This window comes from Staurois parvus, unplaced genomic scaffold, assembly GCF_062004578.1.
Source record: "Staurois parvus isolate SC_StPar_1 unplaced genomic scaffold, SC_StPar_1.0 ptg000232l, whole genome shotgun sequence".
Taxonomy (NCBI): domain Eukaryota; kingdom Metazoa; phylum Chordata; class Amphibia; order Anura; family Ranidae; genus Staurois; species Staurois parvus.
The window spans coordinates 7204365-7228429 of NW_028318028.1; the positions used below are offsets into that span (position 1 = coordinate 7204365).

Sequence of the window (24065 nt, forward strand, 5' to 3'; positions counted from 1 at the left end):
TTAAGATGGCGCCTTCACCTGGGGTCTCACCGTAGGTAACTCATTAGGAGAAAAGTATCTTTTAATGTAAACAACCCCCATAAAAGGGAATGAGTCTTTTTGGGGAAAATGATTGGAAGATATCAACACGGATGGAAGAACACGCAGAAACCCAATGGACTTTTCACCCAATCAATGTATATGCTTTGCCTGCATCATAAGCCCTATAAATGATACTGTTAGTTCTTCAATAAAACAGAATTTTAGGAAGTTGACAAACTGCAACAGTGTCAGTGTCTTCTTCCACGTGCACGTAATTCTATATTAATTTGGCTCACTGGTAGATCACGGTAAATGGTCTGTAAGTGACCGAGTTCAAAACAGTGTGATGTCATCATGCACCGCCACGGACCATGGCCATCTTGTTGGTTGGAAACATTACTCATATCTGCTGATTCTTACTCTGTTGTTGTAAGTACATTACTTGAATAAATTGCATCTACACTACGACTACACTATGATTGGATATATTTTTTTCCTTATGTGGTGTTAACTATGTGGAGAGGTATTTGCCATCTTAGACCGCAGTGTTCAGTAAGAAGCTTCTAACTCATCTGGTATCTGGGGAGATCCTTCTGGGAATCCTGGGTTCATCTGTTGGGCTTGATATCTGCTTTGTTTGACCAGTCCTTCGGGTGCTCAAACTTTCTGGTAAGAGACCAAAAGATTGGGTGAAAGGTGAATGATTCTGGTTTCACTCTGCACCATTATTACTGGATTAGAAGATTTTTTGCAGAGACTTTATTATATGTACTATGTTGTTTCACCAATATTTTTCATCTGTGGTGATTTTGATGTTATTATTATTCTTTATTAGATAATTATAAGTGCTAAAATAAGTGTTTGTTATTTTACTATTCATTGAATGTCTTGCTGCAATGCTTAGCATGATTGAAAGAACAGAGGGTGCCTTTGTGCTGCCACTGTATGGAAGGGATCTATTGCTTCCAGTTGGCAAAAGGTACATATTTGAACTGATTGCTTTATTACACTGGGGTTGATTTACTAAAACTGGAGAGTGCAAAATCTGATGCACTTGTGCATGGTAGCCAGTCAGCTTCTAACTTTAGCTTGTTCAATAAAGCTTTGACAACAAAACCTGGAAGCTGATTGGTTTACATGCAGAGCTGCACCAAATTTTACACGCTCCAGTTTTAATAAATCATCCTCTGGTGTGTTAGACAAACTTTAGATCAGGGGTCTCCAAACTGCGGCCCTTTGCTTGCCTTTATCCATCCCTTGAGGCATAATTCCTACCATTGACACCAATAATGAGGCACTATTCCTCCCACTGGCACCATCTATTTCTCCCTCTAATACCAAAGATCGGGCATTGTTTACTCCCACTGGGCACAGCCCCCCAAAAGTCTGAAAGACAGTAAACTGGTCCTTTCTTTGGTAAGTTTTAGATTTTAGGTGCAGCTGCAATTTATTAATTTGATGTTATTTGCTGCATTATTGGAGCCGAAAGCAGTGAAGCAGGACTTTCACCTTTATAAACTTCATATGACACAATCGCCTTAATGAAAAATCAACCAGCAATGGGTCAACAGTATTAACAAAAGTTTATTGTACACATAGACAGTTTAGAAAAGTCATGATCAGAGCTTCAAAATGCTATCCACATTGGAGAATGGAGAAAGTTATAATAAATAAATATAGTCATTTTTCCTTTAGAACAAAGTGCGTGATAGGCTTATCCTCATTAATGCAGGTTATTGACCAATGTAGGATTGTTCCGGGGTCACTACTGTGCACATCCATGCTGTGAGTATACCCCAATGCTGGATTGTGTCGACCTTTTGCATCTGCGGCAACATTTACAGACAAGCTGAAAAAAAAATAGAAAATTTGCATAATCAAATAATGAGAAATCAGAAGATATATATTTTTAGATGTTGATATTTCTGGTCATCTACTTGCCTTCCTAAATGGCCAGTCCACCCAAAGATGATATTTCATCTTTAGGTAGTTGTTGGAGTGCTAAACTAATGATTGTGTCATCACCATATGCGTTATATAGGGGTTTCTTTTGCCTGCCTCTGGATCAACTATGGGCAGGGGCGGACTGATAACTCATGGGGCCCCCGGGCAATAGGGGATCATGGGGCCCCTGTGTCCTTGTCCAAACTCAAAAAAGCCTATGAAAAAGGTACCAGGGGCATCTCATGGGGCCCCCTACTGACCCCGGGTTCTCAGGCAGTGCCCGAGTTTCCAAATGGTCAGTCTGCCCCTGACTATGGGTATAGGTTTCTGTATATGAGGATTTCAATTTATGTATTCTATTTTTTTTCTATTGACTGAACTAGATGGGCTTGAGGTTTTTTTTTTAACCCGACTAATTATGAGGCTATGTGTGGTAAACAATCATAGTATTATTACATAGCAATGTTGTAGAAAAACGTATGGCAGAGCATACAAGAATACTGTCAGCCAAAAATCACCATATAATGCCATCACTGTTCTTTTTGTTTTAGATGAAGTGTGAACATGTTAAATCTACTGACAGGGTTTTATTTCTATTTGTGTCCAAAAAATGGGAAATTTAAATGAATAGGGTTTTTTATTAGGGACACCTGTTCCAGTGACAACTAAGTGGGGACTTTTCATCACGTTGCAGAACTTTCCTCTTATTTCAAATTGTGTTTCTGTGATAGGAAGTGTATTACCCTGGTGAGATGCAAAAAGCAAGACAAAAACTGACAGGGGTCTTAACCCTTACTTTTTCTATCAAAACTAAAAAAACTGACTTTAACAAAACTTTAAAGCTGAATTCCAAGATAAAAAAATATTCTCTAAATGCAAGAGGCATATTTATTAATACTTGAATTTCTGTGCGTATTGTATAATCCTCCTACATCTGTGCATTCATCCAGGGTGAAACCTTCTCTCTGTGCAGCAGCTTCCTGCATTATGACCAGTTACTGCTGTTCTCTCTCCTTGTGCAGGGTGACTGGTCCTGGCTCCACCCCTTCTTGTCATCTTCTGCAGATAGCCTGTAGTGGGTGGGGCCTACGGGATCCCTCGCACAGCTCTGCTTTTTGCACAGGCTATGCACAGCACAGTGATGATGTCACTTCTACTTCTACAGGGTAATATCTGGGTTTGAAAAGGCATTTGGTTCTCACAAAGGGGATTTATATCCTCTGTGGATACTGAGGAATATATATAAATGCAAGTATTTTTGCTTGGAATTTTACTTTCATAACTCCTTAAAGTGTATATCCAGTTAAATTTTCTTTTTAGAACTTTTTAGAACTTCAAGTTTTTACTGCTAACAGTTTGAAAAATGTCCTCTCTCTTCCCGATCCACTGACATTTTACCAAAAAGAAAGTGAAGGGACCTTTTCAACCAGGGGTGGACTGACAACTCATGGGGCCCCTGGGCAATAGGGGATCATGGGGCCCCTGTGTCCTTGCCCAAACTCAAAAAAGCCTATGAAAAAGGTACCAGGGGCATCTCATGGGGCCCCCTACTGACCCTGGGCCCTTGGGCAGTGCCCGAGTTTCCAAATGGTCAGTCCGCCCCTGTTTTCAACTGCAACACAGGCAGAAATATAAAGGCTCTTTTTTAAAGTGGTAGCAAACCATGATCTTTTAAAAAAAAAACCCCAAAAAAACCTTGCAAGACAATGGCATAATGTGCTAGTATGTATCGCATACTAGCACATTATGTGAAATTTACCTTAAAACGAAGCTCTCTAGCGGCACGCTGTCACCACTGACAGGTTCCATCTTCACGTGGACCTTTTTCCGGGTTTGTGTACTCCTGCGGCTTGAATGGCCGAGCTGAGATGACATCACGTCCGCATGTGCAGAAGTCACTTTTTTTGGCACACAGCTCTGAAGGAACAGCACGGGTATGTCCGGTGCTCCTTTACTAGTAAATATCTCCTAAATGGTGCATGTTTAGGGGATATTTACAGTACCTACAGCTAAGACTTATTATAGGCTTATCTGTAGGTACAAGTGAAAAAAAAATTACTTTATTACTGTTTTAATAGAGGAGGGGAGAGCTAGAACCCCATCAGATTTTTATTTCAGTGTTTCAATTACAGATTTCCGCTCACTTCCTGTCTGATGAATTCATTGTCAGTAGGACAAAAAGTGAGGATACATCTCTTTAATGGAGCCCCATATCACAGTTAACAAATGACAGGAGTTCTAATCCTTCCTCACATTATACAAAACTAGAAAAAAAAGTTTTAGACTTGAATACACTTTAATAAGCAGCAAAAGCAGGAACATGGTGCTACGCAGTTCTGGCACCAATTGCTGGTGTGGGATGTTTTATATTGTTGCTGGAGTGTATCTACTGTTGCATAGGGGAGTAAGTCTATGGTTTCTAGCTTCTGGGGGGGGGGGTGGCTAGTGTTGCAGGGAGGAGCAGGGTTATACTACTGTTTTGGGGGGAGGTCTATTGATGTTGGCTGCTGGGGGATCTACTATTGCTGAGGGGACTATTGTTGCTTGGGTGGATCTATTGTTGCTAGTGGGGGTATATTGATGCTGGGGGATCTATTGTTGCTGGTGGTCTATTGGGAGGAAAGTAGGGGGCAAGAATAAGGGACAGTGCTTAGAGAAGGATTGGGGCAGAGACAAGGGTTGACTCAGGAGGAGTACCCGTACCTACTCTCTGAGATTTTATATATATATATATATATATATATATAAAAGTATATATAGTATTTTAACTGCTCTTTGTCTGCAGATCAGCAATATGCATTTCACAATGACAATAAGTGATTTATGTACTGACTCTTGCTTATTCTTTATGTTAAAAAATGAATGTACTCACCCCGAAAAATAAGATTAGTATAAAGATGAAAATTGTAACACTTTCTAGAGTCAACACAGCAATCTGCCAACCAGGTACTTGTCCTAAAGACAAAACATTTAATAGTGAACATGCAGAATTTTTTTTGGTATGAAGCCTCCGTATTTATTACTATAATACAGTCAGACTGTGTATACAAGAATAGAAATACACGTCTTTCAAAGTTTTTTTAACTACTAAGGCAAGGATTACACTAGCAGCAGTGCTTGCCATTCCTCTGAAAAATGGCTTGGGGTTGCAGGGCAGTTGCGCTGTGGCCCCATTCACTTGAAGGGGTCACATTCAACAGGTGGTGCTGCCTAGTAAACACAACAGGGGGATCATTTTTGCCACATCAGTAAAGCATCACGGCCATGACATATGTACACTCTTATCTGGCTGCCTTTGTAGCTTAAGAAGGGCAGCTGGAGGCAGTAAAAACACAGCTCAACAGTCTGTTTTTACTGCCCCCCCCAACTGCAAATGTGAACTTAACTTTTACTCCCAGCTAGGTATGAGTTGACAGTTTGGTCTGAACTTAACTTCAGACTAAACTTTGGCTCTCTGGAAGTTCAGATGAACTTTTGCCCATTTGACCCCTGCTTGGGAGGAGCTGGAAATTTATAGAAGCAGTATTTCTACGTTTTCTATATGTGACAACATTCTGCTGTCACTGGTTGCCAAGGAAGCCATCACCCTCTGCTTCCCTAGGAACTGTTGATGTCATTGAGAATCCCCAGACACATAACCAATGGGATGGGGACAGTAGTGACATCACTTGCCAAATATGGCTTCTGGCCATATTTGGACAGTTACATTGACCAAATATGGTTATGACCATATCTGGCGAATGGTGTCATCACTATCCCCTTTCCCATCCCTCATATAACTGATGGAGCTGTCATTCGGCTATTTGTACCATCAGGACTGGTCATGTGTGCAGAGTCATTGTGTATTTTTTTCAGTGAGTCAGCAGCTAGCAGACATCATTAAGGATGATCCCATTCTTTTTTCACATGGGGACAGAACCTGGGGCCCCTTTATTATAAAAAAGGCTTCCAGATTTAAATAGGCCTCCCACTCTCAGACCGCCTCAACCATCAGCCAGGGTTCGGGGAAGAGACCATTGTCATCATCAGGTGAGCACTGGTAGTGGCAGGGTCACCTACTGGCTTTTTATATCTCTAGGAAACCCAGCAGGGAGATGTAGCTCCATAGATCGCAGCTCTATAGCCACTTACTGTAGGAGTCTCGCACCACCTGCTACAAAAGGAGTGTTCCTCCTCCTATGTTTTCTTCATAACACAAGATAAATTAAACCCCATCTACAGCAATAAATCTTTCTGTCAACTTTGTATTGCTATCTTTGGCCAATATTTCACCTCAAATCTTGTCCCTGTGACATCAGGACAAGGAATGAGAAGAGATGTTGTCACCTGAGCAGGGAGACACAAACCGTAATAATATCTAGACAGAAGTTCCAACCATTTTCCCATAGAGATTTCCCTTGACTTTGTGTAAAGTCAGAAGGTGAGGGGAAATCTCCTCTACATTTAAGATTTATCAGGGAGAGTATGGTCTCACATAAGTGCTCAGCAGTTGCTCAGGCCTGGGAAGTTGAGAACAGAGGTGTTACTACATTAATATAGAGGGGGAGATTTACTAAAACTGGATCATTCAGAATCTGGTGCAGCTGTGCATGATAGCCAATCAGCTTCTAACTTCAGCTTGTTCAGTTAAGCTTTGAGAATAAAACCTGGAAGCTGATTGGCTTCTATGCAAAGCTGCACCAGATTTTGCATCATGCAGTTATAGTAAATAGCCCCCAGAATGTTGTTAAATACTATCCAATACTTACCTAAAACTAATATCAAGGGACTGATACTGGTCTTTACACATACCTCCCAACTTTCCCAGATTAAAAGAGAGACAACTTTCAGTGCAAAGTATTATGGCAAAGGACACACCCAAGGACCATAAAGAATCAGTACACATAACTTGTTTGGTTAAACCCACAAGTGCTTTTTTCATCAATTTGTTTCTATACGGGTTTTCCAAAATAACAAATACAGTAAGAGGTTGTGTAGTATAGATTGAGAACAAGTTCTACTTACCTAGGCAACCTGGAAAATAAAGAAAAAATATATATAGTTATTATTATTATACAGTATTATTATGCTTTGTATATGTCATACATTTACATTAACACTACCAAACCTATCCACACATAATTAGACTTCCATATTTCCAGAAAACGTTTAAAATGTACAACTCACATATAGTATATAAGTTCATTGGTATTAGATGGTAGAAAGTGCAAGGTTTTGAGGCAATGCACTATCTATTCATCTATCTATCTATCTATCTATCTATCTATATATCTATCTTATCTTTCTTTATCTTTCTATATCATCTAATGCATCTGGTTAATAAAAAAAGACAGTAAAAGAAATAACATTTTATGGTGTGCTTATGTTATAATTGATCAGTAACTAAAACAATCAGTACCTAAAATCACTTTATGGATTAATTTCATAAAGTTAACATATCAGGATATGTTTCCTTATTTTAAAAAAAAGGTTATTATTTCCTGCTGAGTCCATTGAGATGTAAAAAAAATTAGTCAATAAAAATAAAAATCCATATGTTAAACTTTGTGAAAAGAGCATAAAATCTTAAAGAAATATCTATCTATCTATCTATCTATCTACAGTATCTATCTATCTATCTATCTATCTATCTATCTATCTATCAGACCCCAGATGCATATTACGGACCGATGAGAGACTTTTTGAATGCAGAGGTTTTGAAACGGCTAATCTATCTATCTATCTATCTATCTATCTATCTATCTATCTATCTATCTATCATTCAATGGAGTAAAATGCAGATATAAATAATTATATATATATATACACATACACAGTATATGTATAAAACTTTCAACAGACTGGTATTTACTACCACATAAGTACACTTCTATTGCCCCATTGATTTAGGCTTGTCTGTACAGAACATACCTGTGAATTGTAGGCAGACTAAAAGGCAAATTATTGTGAGGTAGGAAGCCATTTTGAAGTGCTCCTCTCAGCTTGTATACTCAGCAGCAGCAGTTCCCTTAATAGAACTTATAAAGGCTTTTGTCTGGGATATGTAAGTGGCCACACCTCTGGTACATTTACATAAAACAGGTTCTTCTCCATGCTGGCTGGTCAGAATATCTCCATGTTGAAAGGGTTGGCATGAATGTGATATAGGAAGAGAAGAAAATTCTTGGCATACTCCCTATCCTATAATGAGAGCCTTGGATGATCACACATTCCCAGAATGCCTTTCTCCACAGAATGGTGACTAATCTATTGACAACACTTTCTAATTTTAGCTGTTCAGGTGTATCTGCTAATGTTTGTGTATCGGTGATACTGAATATCAACAGTAGTTAGTGTAATTAGGGCAAATGACGTTGAAGAGTCGATAAGCACGTTTGATAATATATTCAGTATCAAACTCATAAATCATAAATGGCTCAGTATATGCAAATCTTTAGAGTAAAACTTTTGCCAATATCTTTTTTAAAGCTTTGGGTACTCTTTGTCCAAACCTTTGTTTCTAGTTTACATGAGTGGAGAAATTCTTGTCCTTTCCTATTGGAAGGTCGTCCATCGGTTGGACATACAGTATAATAGATAGGCTTTCCTTATGAGTGGGATTTTCAATGCACATTCACAGAAAATGTGAAGGTGTGGCTGGAAAATTTGCAGTGGTAGCTTCATGGCCCCTAGTGGGTAGTACAGGGGCAAGGACAGGCACATATAAGACTTTAAAGGATGGGATGTTAGGCGTTATAATGTATGCTTGTCCCTTTCTTTTTTTTCTAGTTTTGGTTAAGCTGGCCTTGCACCTGTAAAATTTCATTAGAAAATTAGTTTGGTTATCTAAGAGTTAAAGAGCACAGTTTGACAATGGGTTTTCACAAGGATGAGTGCAAGAAACAGACAAGGACAAGGATGGAAATTTTTTTTTATATCAAATCGGAATTAATAATTTTCTACTGATTGAATTTGCTCCCACCTAAGATACATCCTAACTGTTCTTATGCGCATACACTTGTCAAGGTAATCTGCAAATAGCAAAGCCATGGATAGTAGTAAAACCCAACAGGTATTCTAACCTATTTCCACTCTTATCCAAAGCTTAGAAAAAAGTTTTGTCCGGGCATACACAAACCTGTTTTATTTCCGTTATTATATTCATTGTGCTTCACTAAGTCATGTGAAAGACTTTCCTTGAGAATCTATCACACGTCCAGGCTGTTTGAGCACACCCATGCCACAGCTGTAGCAAACTGATTTATGTGAATTCAGTTTCATATACTGTACATCTACCATTGCATATCTATGAAGTGTATCTAACCAGTTTACATTCTTTTGGCTTGCTGCTTACTGTCAATTTCAGTTGTTAATATTCGGTATATAATGTATAAACCTGAAACTACTAAGTGCATGTAGTGTGCATATACACATGTTCAAGGGTGTCCGCCTGAATGCAATATTTTTTGAGGGGGCACATGGGAGTCAAATCAGCCCCTGGCGTTCTTTAAATCTTCAATATTCTAGCAGTGAGATTTCCATGCCTTAATTCATGATTGTGCCTGAAAGTTTTCTGTTTTCCTAACCATTTTTGGTTTTTCCATATCTTCCCATAGCATAATTCATATGATAAAAACCCAACCAGGAGAGTGGGAATCCATCATATGGGCACAAAGGGTGTGCAGCACAAAACACTGGCAGCCTTCCCAACCGATAACTAGCCTTAGCAGTAAGGTGCAAATGGAAGGGCAATGCACTTCACAAACAAAAAAAGAATTTCCCAGCCACACTTACCAGCCAGCCTGCAAAACAACCAATTTGGCCCTGTCTAACAGTTTGCATTATAAACAGAGGGCTTTGTTTGCACACATTTGCAAATACATGCATAAGCCACAGTCCTGCATCATGTATCCTCTGTATCCTGTGGATCTAACTCTAATATTTCCAGAACCTCCATAGTAGGACTGATATATGTGCTCCTACTATAGAGACTCTGGAAATTTTAAAGTTAGGTCCAGAGTATACAGGAACTGTAAGGGACTGCCCGGCGGTACCACTAGCGCTCCACTGATCAGGCGTCCCCAGCGCACGGAATCTAAGCCCCAAAGCACTTGTTCACCAGGGCCCCTGTTGGTGGGGATGAACTTGGAGTACCCTGAGACCAGGTCGTGACTACTGAGCACACCCGTCAGTGGTAGGGGTATTCGCCAGGGGCTCCCGCAGGGGAGAGCCTGATATGAGGAGGTCGGGTGACCCCGATGGGATGGATGGCTGAGCAGGTGCAAGGTCGGACAAGCCGGGTCGGTAGCCGTATGGACGGTGCGGTACAAAGCAGCGGGCAGAGAATAGTCGGGGCACACGCCAGGTCAGTAACAGAAAGTCAGATCCAATAGGGGGCATCCGGGAGAGAGGTCAGGCAAGCCAAGGGTCAGAGCAGGAGAATACAATGTGGTCAGGTACAATCCGGGTCAGCAACTTACAGGATACAGGTTCACAGGATCAGGAATGCAGGTAAGACCAGAAGGCACTGAATGACAGCTCAGGGCCATTTAAATATCGCGCCCTGCGCCATCATTGGTGCCAGGCGTGCGCCCTTGGCTCCTAGTGCGCATGCGCGAACCCGGACGCCGCAGCCGGCCAGGACCTAGTGCCCGTGTCCCTGCACAAGGCGGCGCACTGCGCCTGCGCCGGGACCAGCGCCGCGGGGATCCCTGACAGGGACCCTTGATGTGGGACTGTGGCTTACACATATATTTGGAAATGTGTGCAAACAAAGCCCTCTGTTTTCAACGCTAACTGTTATAGAGGGCCAAATTGGTTGCTTTGCAAGCTGGTTGGTAAGTGTGGCTGGGGAATCATTTTTTTGGTTTACAAAGGGTATGCAGACCCAGGAACAAGTGCAGATATCTCCCTGATATGGTCCAAAAGATAAATAAGAATCTGTCAGATGTTGTAGGTCACCTCATCTACTAAAATCACCAATATGGTCCAAAAGAGATATATAATAATTTGTTAGATGTTTTAACTCCCCTCATCTACTAAAATGTAAAGTAAAAAGCATTTAGTTTTTAATGACCCTACTTACCACAAAAGGATTCTGTATACATTTTACAATTGATACCTGTTACCGAGTGATGGCACTCATGCTGTAGATTTCGACTCTATGTGCATACAACTATTGTGCCACTGGATGGAGCTCAAGCCTTGTAGCATTTTACTCCATTAAATGGGAGGCTATGATCCATGTGGTGGCAGTAACTGTACATTTAGTAGGGATGATAAGGAAATTGGACTTGCAACGCAACATAGAAACATGGATGCAAGAGTGGCATCAGAAAAAGACCAACTGACCCCTCCCTTTTAACCTTTTTTTTTTTTTTTTGTAAGACTGGACCTATGTGTATCCCTAGTATGTTCACTTATTGTTGATTGACTCAGTACCCCCAAGTCTGCCGCAGACATCAATTATATTTTGGGCAAATAATTCTACAGTTAGGGAGAAATAAAAAACTTTTTTAGCTAATGAGATGAGTAACTGTTTTGTGTAATGCTTGCTTGAGTTGTATTCACAGGGTTGAGAGGGATTTGTTGACTAGCGATGCTTTATGGACAATAGAGTGAATTTTCAAATTTGTTTAAGAATGAAGACCTTTACTAAATATTTCAGGATGTCCTTCCTTAACATTCTGATATGGCAGTGCAGAGAATGGGTACCAGTGGTGAATGTTCCAGGGCCACATACCAGGCAGTGCACCAAAGTCAGAATGTCTTCTCTGTCATGGACAGGAATCAGGACTAGGACTAGGAATCAGACTTAACAGCACTCTACTAGTGCCCCTCCAGCTTGTGGTCACCAAGTCTTACTACGGGCCTCATTATTATTATTATTATTATACAGTATTTATAAAGTGCCAATAGTTCGCTCAGCGCTGTACATTACAAAGGGGGACAGAACATGTGACAGAACAATACCAATACAATGTGATACACGAGGGGTTCGAGGGCCCTGCTCTTTCGAGCTTACAGTCTAGGAGGGAGGGGGTGGTGGCACAGGAGGAGATAGCTGTGGGGGATGGGGTGGTAGGAAGAGTGGAGGAGGTCGGCAAGTTAGCAGGGGGTGGGGTAGGCTTCCCTGAAGAGATGGGTTTTCAGGGTGCGCCTAAAGGAGAGGAGAGTAGGTGATAATCTGATGGGTTGGGGCAGGGAGTTCCAGAGGATGGGTGACACCCTGGAGAAGTCCTGGAGGCGGGCATGGGAGGAGGAGACCAGGGAACTAGAGAGAAGGAGGTCTTGTGAGGAGCGGAGTGTGCGTGCTGGGCGGTACTTGGATATTAGGTCAGTGATGTAGTTCGGGGCAGTATGGTGGACAGCTTTGTACGTCAGCGTTAGGATTTTGAATTTGATCCGTTGCGCAATCGGAAGCCAGTGGAGGGATTGGCAGAGGGGGGTGGCGGAGACAGAGCGGTTAGAAAGGTGAATGAGTCTGGCAGCCGTATTCAGGATGGACTGAAGCGGGGATAGCCAGCGGCGAGGCAGGCCAGTGAGGAGGGAGTTGCAGTAGTCGAGTCGTGATATAATGAGGGAGTGGATGAGCTGTTTAGTGGTTTCTGGGGTTAGGAACGTGCGGATTTTGGCGATGTTGCGGAGGTGGAGTCTGCACGAGTTTGTTAAAGATTGGACTTGGGGCTGGAAGGATAGGTTGGAGTCCAGAATGACACCCAGTACTCTGGCCTGCAGGGCGGGTTTGATGGTAGCGTTGTTGGATGTGACGGAGAAATCAATGGGGGGTGGTGTCCGGGCTGGGGGGAAGACAAGAAACTCGGTTTTGGAGAAGTTCAATTTAAGGAAGTGGAGCGACATCCAGTCTGATATGTCGCTCAGGAGGTGTGTGATTCGGGCTGAGACCAAGGGGGTGAGGTGGGGGGTTTAAGGGGAACAATGTTTCTGTCAGGGAATGAGACGATCACCGCAGAGCACAAATCTGCGCATGCGCGGGATCCCGATGAGGCGAACAGGCGTGAGGGCACTAGGACAGAGGCGCGCACGGCGACACCCGCGGCCGCGCATGCGCACTCGCGCACACGGGTGGGCGCCTGTCACCAATGATGGCACCGAGCGGGCTATTTAAACTGGCCACTGCAGTATCTAAATTGCTGTATGGTCTTATTTCCCCTGCCTGTGCTTCCTGATTCTGTATTGTTACCTGTTGCCGAACCCAGCCTGCTCCTGACTACTGTTAACCATCTCCTGCCCTGACCCCTGGCTTGTCACTGAATTATTCTTCTGCCTGCTCCTGATCATTTGACCTCCTGCTGCTGAACCTGGCCTGTGACTCGACTATCCTCCTGCCTGCTGCTCTGGTCTGCTCTGCCTCATCCGTTACCAAACCCGGCTCGTCTGACTCTGCTATTCACCTCTGGGTGCATCTGCATCCATCCATCCTGCACGGATCCATCCGCATCCTGCTCTGCTCCTCACCAGTCCAGCTACTTCATCGGGTGGATCCCAGGCTCTCTTACCCCACTCCTGGGACTGCTGTGTCACTCTCAGCGGTTCCCGAGCTGGGGTTGTACAAGAGGTCTGCCTCTTCACGTCAGGCTCACTACCAAGGTACGTGACAGTTTCCTTTTAAAAAGGCCAAAAACTTTAAGGACTCTAGCCCCCAGTACCCATCACCTCACTACTTTTTCCTTTTTGTTCCCTCATCTCTCCTTCGTTTTTATCAACATCTTTTTTGCAGTTTCATGCAGTTGCCTTAGGCTCCCCTACACATTGTTGGCAGTTTTACCACCTCTCGACCACCCATCTAAATTATACCATACCTAGTTACATAGTTAGTCTGGCTGAAAAAAGACAAAAGTCCATCTAGTTCAACCATACAAAAAAAAAGTTATAATCCTATACCTACAGTTGATCCAGAGGAAGGCAAAAAACCCCCCCAGCAAAGTATGATCCAATTTGCTCCTGCAGGGGAAAAAACTCTTTCCTGATCCCCCAATCGGATATTCCCTGGATCAACTTTACCTATAAATGTTAGTATCTAGTTATATTATGTGTATCTAGGAAAGAATCCAGGTCTTTTTTAAAGCAATCTAATGAGCTGGCCAGAACAAACTCTTGAGGGAGTCTATTCCACATTTTCAAAGCTCTTAACTGTGAAGAAACCTTTCCGTATTTGGAGATTACATCTCTTTTCCTCCAGATGTACAAAGTGCCCCCTTGTCCTCTGTGATGACCTCAGGGTGAATAACTCTACTCTAAGTTCACTATATGAACCACTGATGTATTTTTACATGTTGATCATATCCCCCCTTAATCTCCTCTTCTCAGGAGAGAATAAATTAAATTCCTTTAATCTTTCCTCATAGCTGAGCTTCTCCATGCCTCCATGCCTCTTATCAGTTTGGTTGCCCTTCTCTGTACTTTCTCCAGTTCCCCAATGTACTTTTTGTGAATTGGTACCCAAAACTGAACTGCATATCCCAGATGAGGTGTTACTAATAATTTGTACCGGGGTAATATGATATCTCTCTCTCTGGAGTCTATACCTCTTTTAATACAAGAGAGGATTTTACTAGTTTTAGAAACTGCAGCTTGGCATTGCATGCCATTATTAGGCTTATGATCTACCAGAACTCCCAGATCCTTCTCCGCCATTGATTCCCCCAGTTGTACCCCCCCAGTATGTATGATGCTTGCATATTCTTAGCCCCCAAGTGCATAACCTTACCTTTATCAACATTAAACCTCATTTGCCACATAGTTGCCCAATTGAACATTGCATTGAGGTGAGCTTGTAAATTGAAGACATCCTGTAAGGACGTTATAAATATATTATATCGTTTATAAATATATTAAAAAGTAAAGGTTCCAACACTGACACCACTAACAACCCTAGACTATTCAGAGTATGAATCATTAACCACTACTCTCTGAATATGGTCTTTTAGCCAGTTTTCTATCCATTTACATACAGATTTTTCCAAGCCCGTAGACTTTACCTTACACATTAGCTATGTGTGGGGAACTGTGTCAAACGCTTTTGCAAAATCCAAGTATACCACGTCCACCGCCACCCCTCTGTCCAAGGTTTTGTTCACCTCCTCATAAAACAAAATCAGATTTTTTTGACAACTTCTGTCTTTCATGCATCCATGCTGTCTGTTGCTTACATTTTTTTTTTTTAAGCAAGAACTCATCTATGTGGTCTTTTATTAAACTCTATAGTATCTTACTAACTATAGACGTTAAACTAACAGGTCTATAATTACTTGGTAAAGATTTTGATCCCTTTTTAAATATAGGAACCACATTGGCCTTACACCAATCCAATGGTTCTATGCCACTCAGAGTCCCTAAAAATGAGAAACAATGGCTTTGAAATGACAGAGCTCAATTCTTTAAGGACCCATGGGTGTATGCCATCCTGCCCAGGTGCTTTATTCTGTTTAAATATTTCTGGATCATATCAATTGTGAGCCAATGTGGATCATCTGGAGCTGCGTCATTACCATGCCCATTATGGACAAGAACTCCCCATGCTCCTTTGTATACACAGAGCTGAAGAAGGTATTTAATACATTTGCCTTCTCTTTGTCCGCAGTCACCCACTATAGATTATTTTGTAAAGCACCTGCATGCTTTGATATGACATTTTTACTATTAATATAATTGAAGACTTTTTTGGGGTTTGTCCTGCTATCTTTTTCAATCTGTCATTTGTTTTCAATTTTTGCGGCCTTGATTTCCTTTTTACATATTCTTTTATATTCTTTGTAATGTTTAAACAATGATAGTGTTCCTTTGTTTTATATTTTTAAAAGCTCTTTTCTTATTATTTATAGCTTTTGTGACTTTGGCCGTAAACTACATAGGTTTAATTTTTAGCCTTTTAAACTCATTGTCCATGGGAATATATTTTCAGTGTGTTCAGATACAGTCTTTTTGAAGAACTCCCATTTCTGTGTTGTGTTCATCAAAGCCAATATTCCATCCCAGTGAAAGTCTTGGAGAGCAGCTCTCAGCCTTGGAAAATTAGCTCTCTTAAAGATGAGTGTTTTTATTTTTCCCTTATGTGCTTGTTGTTTAGCACATGTCGAAGCCATGAGCCAAATGCTTGGCTGATGATTGAAGCACGGTATTTCAATACAAAATGCTTCTTGGGATTTGAAAAATAAAAAAGTTTATTCCCAAAAAGAAAACAGGCATTCTGGAGGGGATTGGATCACTTCCTGAATGCTTGTCAGCCACTGCTCTACCTCCCTCTGCAAAGTGGTCCACTGCAGTAGACACTGCCACCTGTATGAAAGAGCCCTAGGGCAAGTCTCCACCACTGTGCAATAGGAGTAACTGAATTTCACATAAATGATTGTTTCAGATATCTAAATGGTTTACTTAAGACTCTTTTCAAGAAGCAAATGATAAACTTTACAATGTGAAAAAAGTAAACATAGATGCACTTTCTCTTGGGCCTCACAGGGAACATCAGAGATTCTCTTTCCACTTTTTGGCTTCATCAGGATGCAACACTTAAGGCCCCATGGTGGGTTCTCCATACAGAATCCACATTGCAGCTCTTATTGGTGGTCTCCATATTGTGCAAGCACAAGTCTTCTTATTGCGTTTGCCAGGCTCCCATCCCCCAAATGGAATCCAAAAACTCACCAGCAAGTGCTAGCATATTCTATCCTCACTGGAAGAAACTTACCAATTGACAGAAAGGATGTGCTGTGCAGGGAGGTCTTAAAGACTCTCTAATACATACTGTATGTGCAGAGGATGCATCCTTTCTCTAATTTTCTAATCCAGTCAGCTGTCTGAATTCCCTTAGTAGACATGAATAGCTAGAAATCATACTTGGACCAAGTTAATATGGAATTTTCACAGCACAGTAGTAAAACAGGCAAACAAAGCTGCAGTTATCACAATACCTGCTGAGTGTAAATGGCAAGCATCAGCTATTTGTATGAAACTTGAGTACCTGACTGTAAAAATATTTTACATTTGTAATTTTATTTAATTTGTTTGTGTTAAATTTAAAACACACAGTGGGGATCGAAAGTTTGGGCACCCCAGCTAAAAATTTGTATTCATGTGCATAAAGAAGCCAAGGAAAGATGGAAAAATCTCCAAAAGGCATCAAATTACAGATTAGACATTCTTATAATATGTCAACAAAAGTTAGATTTTATTTCCATCATTTACACTTTCAAAATAACAGAAAACCAAAAAATGGCGTCTGCAAAAGTTTGGACACCCTGCAGAATTTATAGCATGCACTGCCCCCTTTGCCAAGCTGAGACCTGCCAGTGTCATGGATTGTTCTCAATCATCATCTGGGAAGACCAGGTGATGTCAATCTCAAAGGTTTTAAATTCCCAGACTCATCTGACCTTGCCCCAACAATCAGCACCATGGGTTCTTCTAAGCAGTTGTCTAGAAAACTGAAACTGAAAATAGTTTACGCTCACATAGCTGGAGAAGGCTATAAGAAGATAGCAAAGCGTTTTCAGATGTCAATATCCTCTGTTCGGAATGTAATTAAGAAATGGCAGTCATCAGGAACAGTGGAAGTTAAAGCAAGATCTGGAAGACCAAGAAAAATATCAGACAAAACAGCTCGCAGGATTGTGAGAAAAACAATTCAAAACCCACGTTTGACTGCACGATCCCTCCAGAAAGATCTGGCAGACACTGGAGTTGTGGTACACTATTCCACTATAAAGAGATACTTGTACAAATATGTTCTTCATGGAAGAGTCATCAGAAGAAAACCTCTTCTACGTCCTCACCACAAAAATCATCGTTTGAACTTTGCAAATGAACATATAGACAAGCCTGATGCATTTTGGAAACAAGTTCTGTGGACCGATGAGGTTAAAATTGAACTTTTTGGCCGGAATGAGCAAAGGTACGTTTGGAGAAGAAGGGGCACAGAATTGAATGAAAAGAACTTCTATCCAACTGTTAAGCATGGGGTTGGATCAATCATGCTTTGGGGTTGTGTTGCAGCCAGTGGCACAGGGAACATCTCACGAGTAGAAGGAAAAATGGATTCAATAAAATTTCAGCAAATTTTGGATGGTAACTTGATGCCATCTGTGAAAAAGCTGAAGTTAAAGAGAGGATGGCTTCTACAAATGGATAATGATCCTAAACACACCTCGAAATCCACAGGGGATTACATCAAGAGGCGTAAACTGAAGGTTTTGCCATGGCCTTCACAATCTCCTGACCTCAACATAATTGAAAATCTATGGATAGACCTTAAAAGAGCAGTGCGTGACAGACAGCCCAGAAATCTCAAAGAACTGGAAGACTTTTGTAAGGAAGAATGGGCAAAGATACCTCAAACAAGAATTGAAAGACTCTTGGCTGGCTACAAAAAGCGTTTACAAGCTGTGATACTTGCCAAAGGGGGCAGTACAAGATATTAACTCTGCAGGGTGCCCAAACTTTTGCAGACGCCATTTTTTTGTTTTCTGTTATTTTGAAAGTGTAAATGATGGAAATAAAATCTAACTTTTGTTGACATATTATAAGAATGTCTAATCTGTAATTTGATGCCTTTTGGAGATTTTTCCATCTTTCCTTGGCTTCTTTATGCACATTAATACAAATATTCAGCTGGGGTGCCCAAACTTTCGATCCCCACTGTAAACAATGAACATGTATACAAAAGATCTATGAATTTCTCCTATGTACATAATACAGTGTAGGATTTGTCTCTGTGGGTATTAAGTCAGTTTAGGCCTAGCAGCTTTGCCCAGCAAAGAGCATCCTGCTGGTATTTTGGGTATTTTATTAATAGAATTTTTTTAATGTCTTCCTTTTTTGCTGAACCTTACCATGTAATTTCTTGTGGTGTCAACAGCCACAGACACAACTGCAGAAAATAAAAAAAAAACCAAAGCGCATAAAGCATATTGAGAAAGGCAACAGTGTAAGGCAGGCATGTCCAAAGTCCGGCCCGCGGGCCATTTACGGCCCGGGGGTCGGTTTAATACGGCCCTCCAACAGCCCTCCCTGCTCTGTGTAATGTGGCCCTCCCACGGCCCTCCCTTCTATGGCAGACAGTCTTCTGCTTGAGAGCAGAGGGCAGTGCGCATGCCTGACTGCGGCGCGTTCTCCCTGGTCTGTGTAAATGCGGCTGTCGCACGGCCCTCCCTTCTGTGGCAGACAGTCTTCTGCTTGAGAGCAGTGCACATGCGTGACTGCGCCGCGCTGGGAGCGACAGAGGGCGGTGATGTCAGGGCCGGGCTTCCAGCGTGAAGTGTGTTTCTCTTCCCCTCCCGGCTGCCGAGCAGAGACTTCAGCTCCAGCTACCTTTTTCACCCTTCACATTAATGCAGGTAAGTTTTTTTTTAAATTTATTTTCAATACATTGTGAAAACTCAGCTGTCAGTTGATCTTAATGTTATGAAATGAAAAGTATGTCGTTTGCAATTAACTTGGCATAAAATAATTTATTTGCATTTAATTGTAATGGTTCAAAGAATGTTCGGAAAAATGTTCGGCCCTCCACCATGTTCACTTCATCCAATCTGGCCCTCTTTGAAAAAAGTTTGGACACCACTGGTGTAAGGGAAACAAAATAATGCTAAAAAATAATGCTACCAAACACCATATCCAGCAATCTGCAATACAGTACCTGCTAAACAATACTACAAGTGTAGTAAAGGTGCGCAGTAAAGATAACCATAACCTTTGAGTCAGGAGATAACCTTTGTTAAAAAAGCACTCTTCAGCTTGAAATATGTCAGAGGGGACTCCTCCTTCTATTTAAAGGATAAGTTCACCTTTGGGAATATGTCACATGTTCCACCCGATTTTAGGGTGGAACATGTAACATGTTCCCATAGCTGCACCCGCGCCCCCCTCCCTCTGACAGATAGTACGGGGAGAAGTTTTCCAGTACTATCTGTCAGATTTGAAAACAGCTTCGCCCACACGGCCGCGTCATTCATTCATGGACTTCTGAGAATGAATGAACTGTTCAGACTGCCTTTTTCAATGAACTACCATGCCACTGTGGAGCACCGTGGTAGTTCATTGAAGCTTCCTGTCAGTATATCAGCTTGGCCTACATCCCGTACGACAAGCAAATATCCTGACAGGTCTGCAGGAGACCTCAATGGCATCAGCGATCTACTGATCACTGGTGCAATGCTTTCCAGGCTCCTTTGGACAATAATAATAAATGCACATTTTTTACCTGCAAAAAAATGTGCATTTATTATTTTTGTTCAAATAGTGAACTTACCCTTTAAACAAACAGGAAAAGCAGCTGCAGGCTAGAGTGAGGTAATTCCTTCTCTTTTCTGAACAATTTACCCCAGTGCAACTGGCACCTAGGGATTTTTCAAAGGAACTTGTGGTTTATGTAAAAAAACATTCTATTGTGAAAATTGTGGGTAGACAGAAGAAAAAAAGCCTTGGTAGATTGGGGTAGCGGATGTGTTAAAGTCAACAGAAATAGACACACAGACATAAGATGAGGATTGCTAAGCAACCAAGAGGCATTGAACCTCTGAATAAACTGATGAAGTGGCATATTAGCCACGGAATGTATCCAATAGATCTCTATACTGTACTTCTAATGACTTTGACCCTTCCATGACCACCACCCCACACTACCAAGGGTATCTAGGTTGCGTAAACTCCTGAGTATTTTTTTCTCTCCCACCTCAAATTCTACCCACCACTGTAACATTTCTCCTGAGGACCTAGGGCTGGGACCCCTGATGCATCAAGTGTGACCGCCCACTTCCTGCATGGAGACAGGGATGTTCTCCACTTGCCAGTCTAAAAGGTTGCATTTACCATAAATGTTGGTTACTTGCAACCTTAAAAACAAATGTACGTGTTTTGCATCTTTGTCAAATTAATACCCTTCTAAAAATACTGAGTATTGACTTCACTATAAGGGCTCTCCCATCCCTCCTTTTGTTTTAATTTTACTGGTGGACATTGCAGTGTTTTTTCCCTGCCACCGCTACTACAGAGGATTACCACCCTACACATATCTTTTGGGAAAATGTTCACAAATTGGATGCGTTTTGAACTGCATCCAATTCCCATTACATCTGAACCAAAAGGCTTTTCTATGGAGTCAGTTCACATATGTGCAGATTGGCTGCAGTGCGATTTCAAAAAAGTCCAGTCCGATTTTCAGCCTTGTTCAGGTGCAATTTCTAATGTCATACACTTTAACAATTTGCACCTGAATTGCATCTGAACTGCTGAATGAAGTCGCACCAAACGGGGTTTGAAATCTTACTGCAAACCTGCCCCAGACATATATGAACCCAGGTTTAAATCTCATTTAAATGTACTAAATGATTAGAACGGTGACTTTCATCACAAAAGCACAAGAGGGAGACTTATAATTTGACCTTTTTAGGGTGGTGAAACCTTAAAAATATTTTTACAGATTTGGGTGACTCATTAGTTATCTGTTGGAAAGGAATTGCTGTTTTGTAATTACTATTTAGAGCTGTTCCTTTGTTTACAGCTTTGCTACATATACAGTAGTACATTATATACTGCAGTCTAGCTACTGTAACTCAAGAACTTGCTCCCCTTAAATGACTTGTTGAGTTTAATTTCAAAGTGAAGTGATATCATCTCTACTGCCTAATTCTTTTCCTCTATGTTTTCCTCTAGATCTGTGACTTAACCAGTGTTGCTTTGTTACTTGTAGGCTTTGGTTCCTGTAGCCGTACCTCTCAAATGTCCTTCATTTAGACTGTTGTTCCTCTTTTAAAACTAAATCCCTCTTTCCATCAATCCTCCTCAAATGGCCCTTTTTATTTCTGGTGCAGGAATCTATTAAAATATTTGTATTCCAAAGTTGGTTTTCATCCAATCTAACCAATCAGATTATTGTATTGGTTATTTTAAAGAGAAAGTTGGAGTCAAATTGATGAAGAATACTGTTCGTCAATAGTTAAATCCTTGCCTCAGAGAATTCAAGCTGTTAAAAAAGCCAGAGTATTAGTGGTGTACTGCAGTGTTTTTGTCATGATTCCATAATATTTTCCACAGGATTGAGTGATTTCGTATTTTTTTCCTCTGTTTGATCTGCATATATAGTTGCAACTGACTGGTTTTCTTTTCTTTTTTTTATGTGTTTCTTAAAGCCAGAAGGTTGGAATGTTAAATGAAAATAGTTTTGAGGCATGTCTGTGATTAGTTTTTTTTAATTAAACAATTGAATGAACATTTTCCAAGAGTGGTGATTCCATACTTTTTGCCAGGGGTTGTATGTAGCCTATTGGCTTTTTAGTTTTGTGTAGTTAGCAAACTGGGACCAAATAGCATTTCTAAGTTGGACATAATGCAGTCCGAGGTTTAAAACCATTCTTTGCACGTTGCTGACCAAATAAAATGAAACAGCTACAAGGAATGATATCCTTAAGGTATATAGAGTCAGGACACCAAAAAGTGTTTTTTTTCAATTATAGGCAGAACCTGGTAAGCCACTGGATTCTCAAAGGTCTTGGCAACCTCTTCCTGTTATAACTCAAAATTGTTCCTGTTCACCTAGGAATTTCAGGTGTTCCCATCCATCTGTAAATGTTCCAGATCTTACTCTTTCAATCATCCATAATATAAAATAAATAGTCTAAAAGGAAGAGTGATAATAACTAATCATGTCTACAGCAGATGTATAGACCTGGAAAATTAAGCGCAAAGATTTCATCATTAGTTCCGACAGCTATATCTGCAGATTTGTGGTTCCTCTACCTTGAAGTATCTCATACAGCTGTAGCACACTCTTTGTTAGGTTGCTAGTTAGACTTGGTAAACGTAGTCATTTTAGCTGTACTATAATCAGTTGAGCAACTTGTGATTATTTTGGGTTGTTTTGTGTCTCACTGGTTGTAGATTTGACTGCTTCCCTCTGCCTTCTGGAGGGTTCTGGAATGTTGTGGGCTGGGAGAGTCAAATAAGCAGCCTGAATATTTGTGTGAACCTAATCAATCCCTGGGGAGGGTGCCTAATAGGTTGGTGGGAAACTGCATAAATAGTTTGAGGCCTGGGACAGAGGGGTTCTTCTTGTCCAGGAGGAGAAGATCCAAACCTGAAGGGCTTCTGCCCTTCTGGGCAGCTCAGCTGTGCTGCTATTAGCTCATTGAAGTCCCACCTGGAGATCCTATTCTACTGACCTTACTAGAGCTGATCAAGGGATTTCTTTGGGGGATCTGGTCTGCATAGTTCACAGGAGACATGTCTGGAAGATATTGGAAGGAGGCATCCATTTATCAAAGGACATTAGTGAGTACAGACCAGTGTGAGAGATCCCAATAACTGTGTGCTGCTGCTATCCTTCTAGAATCAATGTCAGCCTGTGCTTAAAGGGGGGCATTTTCAAGTACCACTTGAAAATTTGCTAACACTGAAAAGGTCACTAAGGTCTTCTCTGAAGCTCGCCTTACCACCTGCCCCCTTGACCCTGTCCCCACACAACTCCTACGATCACCCTCCTCCTCCATCCTACGCTCCCTCACTCACATCTTTAATCTCTCCCTCTCCACTGGCGCATTCCCCTCCCCTCTGAAGCATGCGCACATCACTCCCATACTTAAAAAACCCTCCCTGGATCCCACCGACCTAAACAACCTTAGACCCATCTCCCTGCTGCCATTTACATCCAAACTCCTTGAGCGCTTAGTCTATAATCGCCTGTATTCCCACCTCACAGACAACAACCTCCTTGATCCCCTACAGTCTGGCTTCCATACCCTACACTCCACCAAAACCACCCTACTCAAACTCACCAATGACCTGCTAACCACCAAAGCTAATGGCCACTACTCAGCGCTCCTACTTCTCGACCTCTCCGCGGCTTTCGACACAGTCGACCACCCCCTCCTCCACAAAAAACTATACTCTCTTGGCCTCAGAGACTCCGCTCTCTCCTGGCTCTCTTCCTATCTATCTCAACGCTCCTTCAGTGTTGCCTATAATGCTGCCACCTCCCCCTCACTCCCCTTCTCTGTTGGGGTCCCCCAAGGTTCTGTCCTCGGGCCCCTTCTCTTCTCCATCTACACCTCCTCCCTTGGTCAACTGATACACTCCCACGGCTTCAACTACCATCTCTATGCCGATGACACTCA

The 24065-nt window shown here is 41.6% G+C and overlaps 1 long non-coding RNA gene across 1 annotated transcript; it reads right to left on the minus strand.

Annotated features, from left to right (window-relative positions):
* Window positions 1-1585: 1585 nt before the first annotated feature.
* Window positions 1586-8060, minus strand: LOC149460320 (uncharacterized). Its single transcript, XR_016313088.1, has 3 exons — window positions 7876-8060; window positions 4838-6978; window positions 1586-1870 (listed from the first exon to the last, which is right to left on the minus strand). It is a non-coding gene; the product is annotated as an uncharacterized LOC149460320 (long non-coding RNA).
* Between the last annotated feature and the right edge of the window lie 16005 nt (window positions 8061-24065).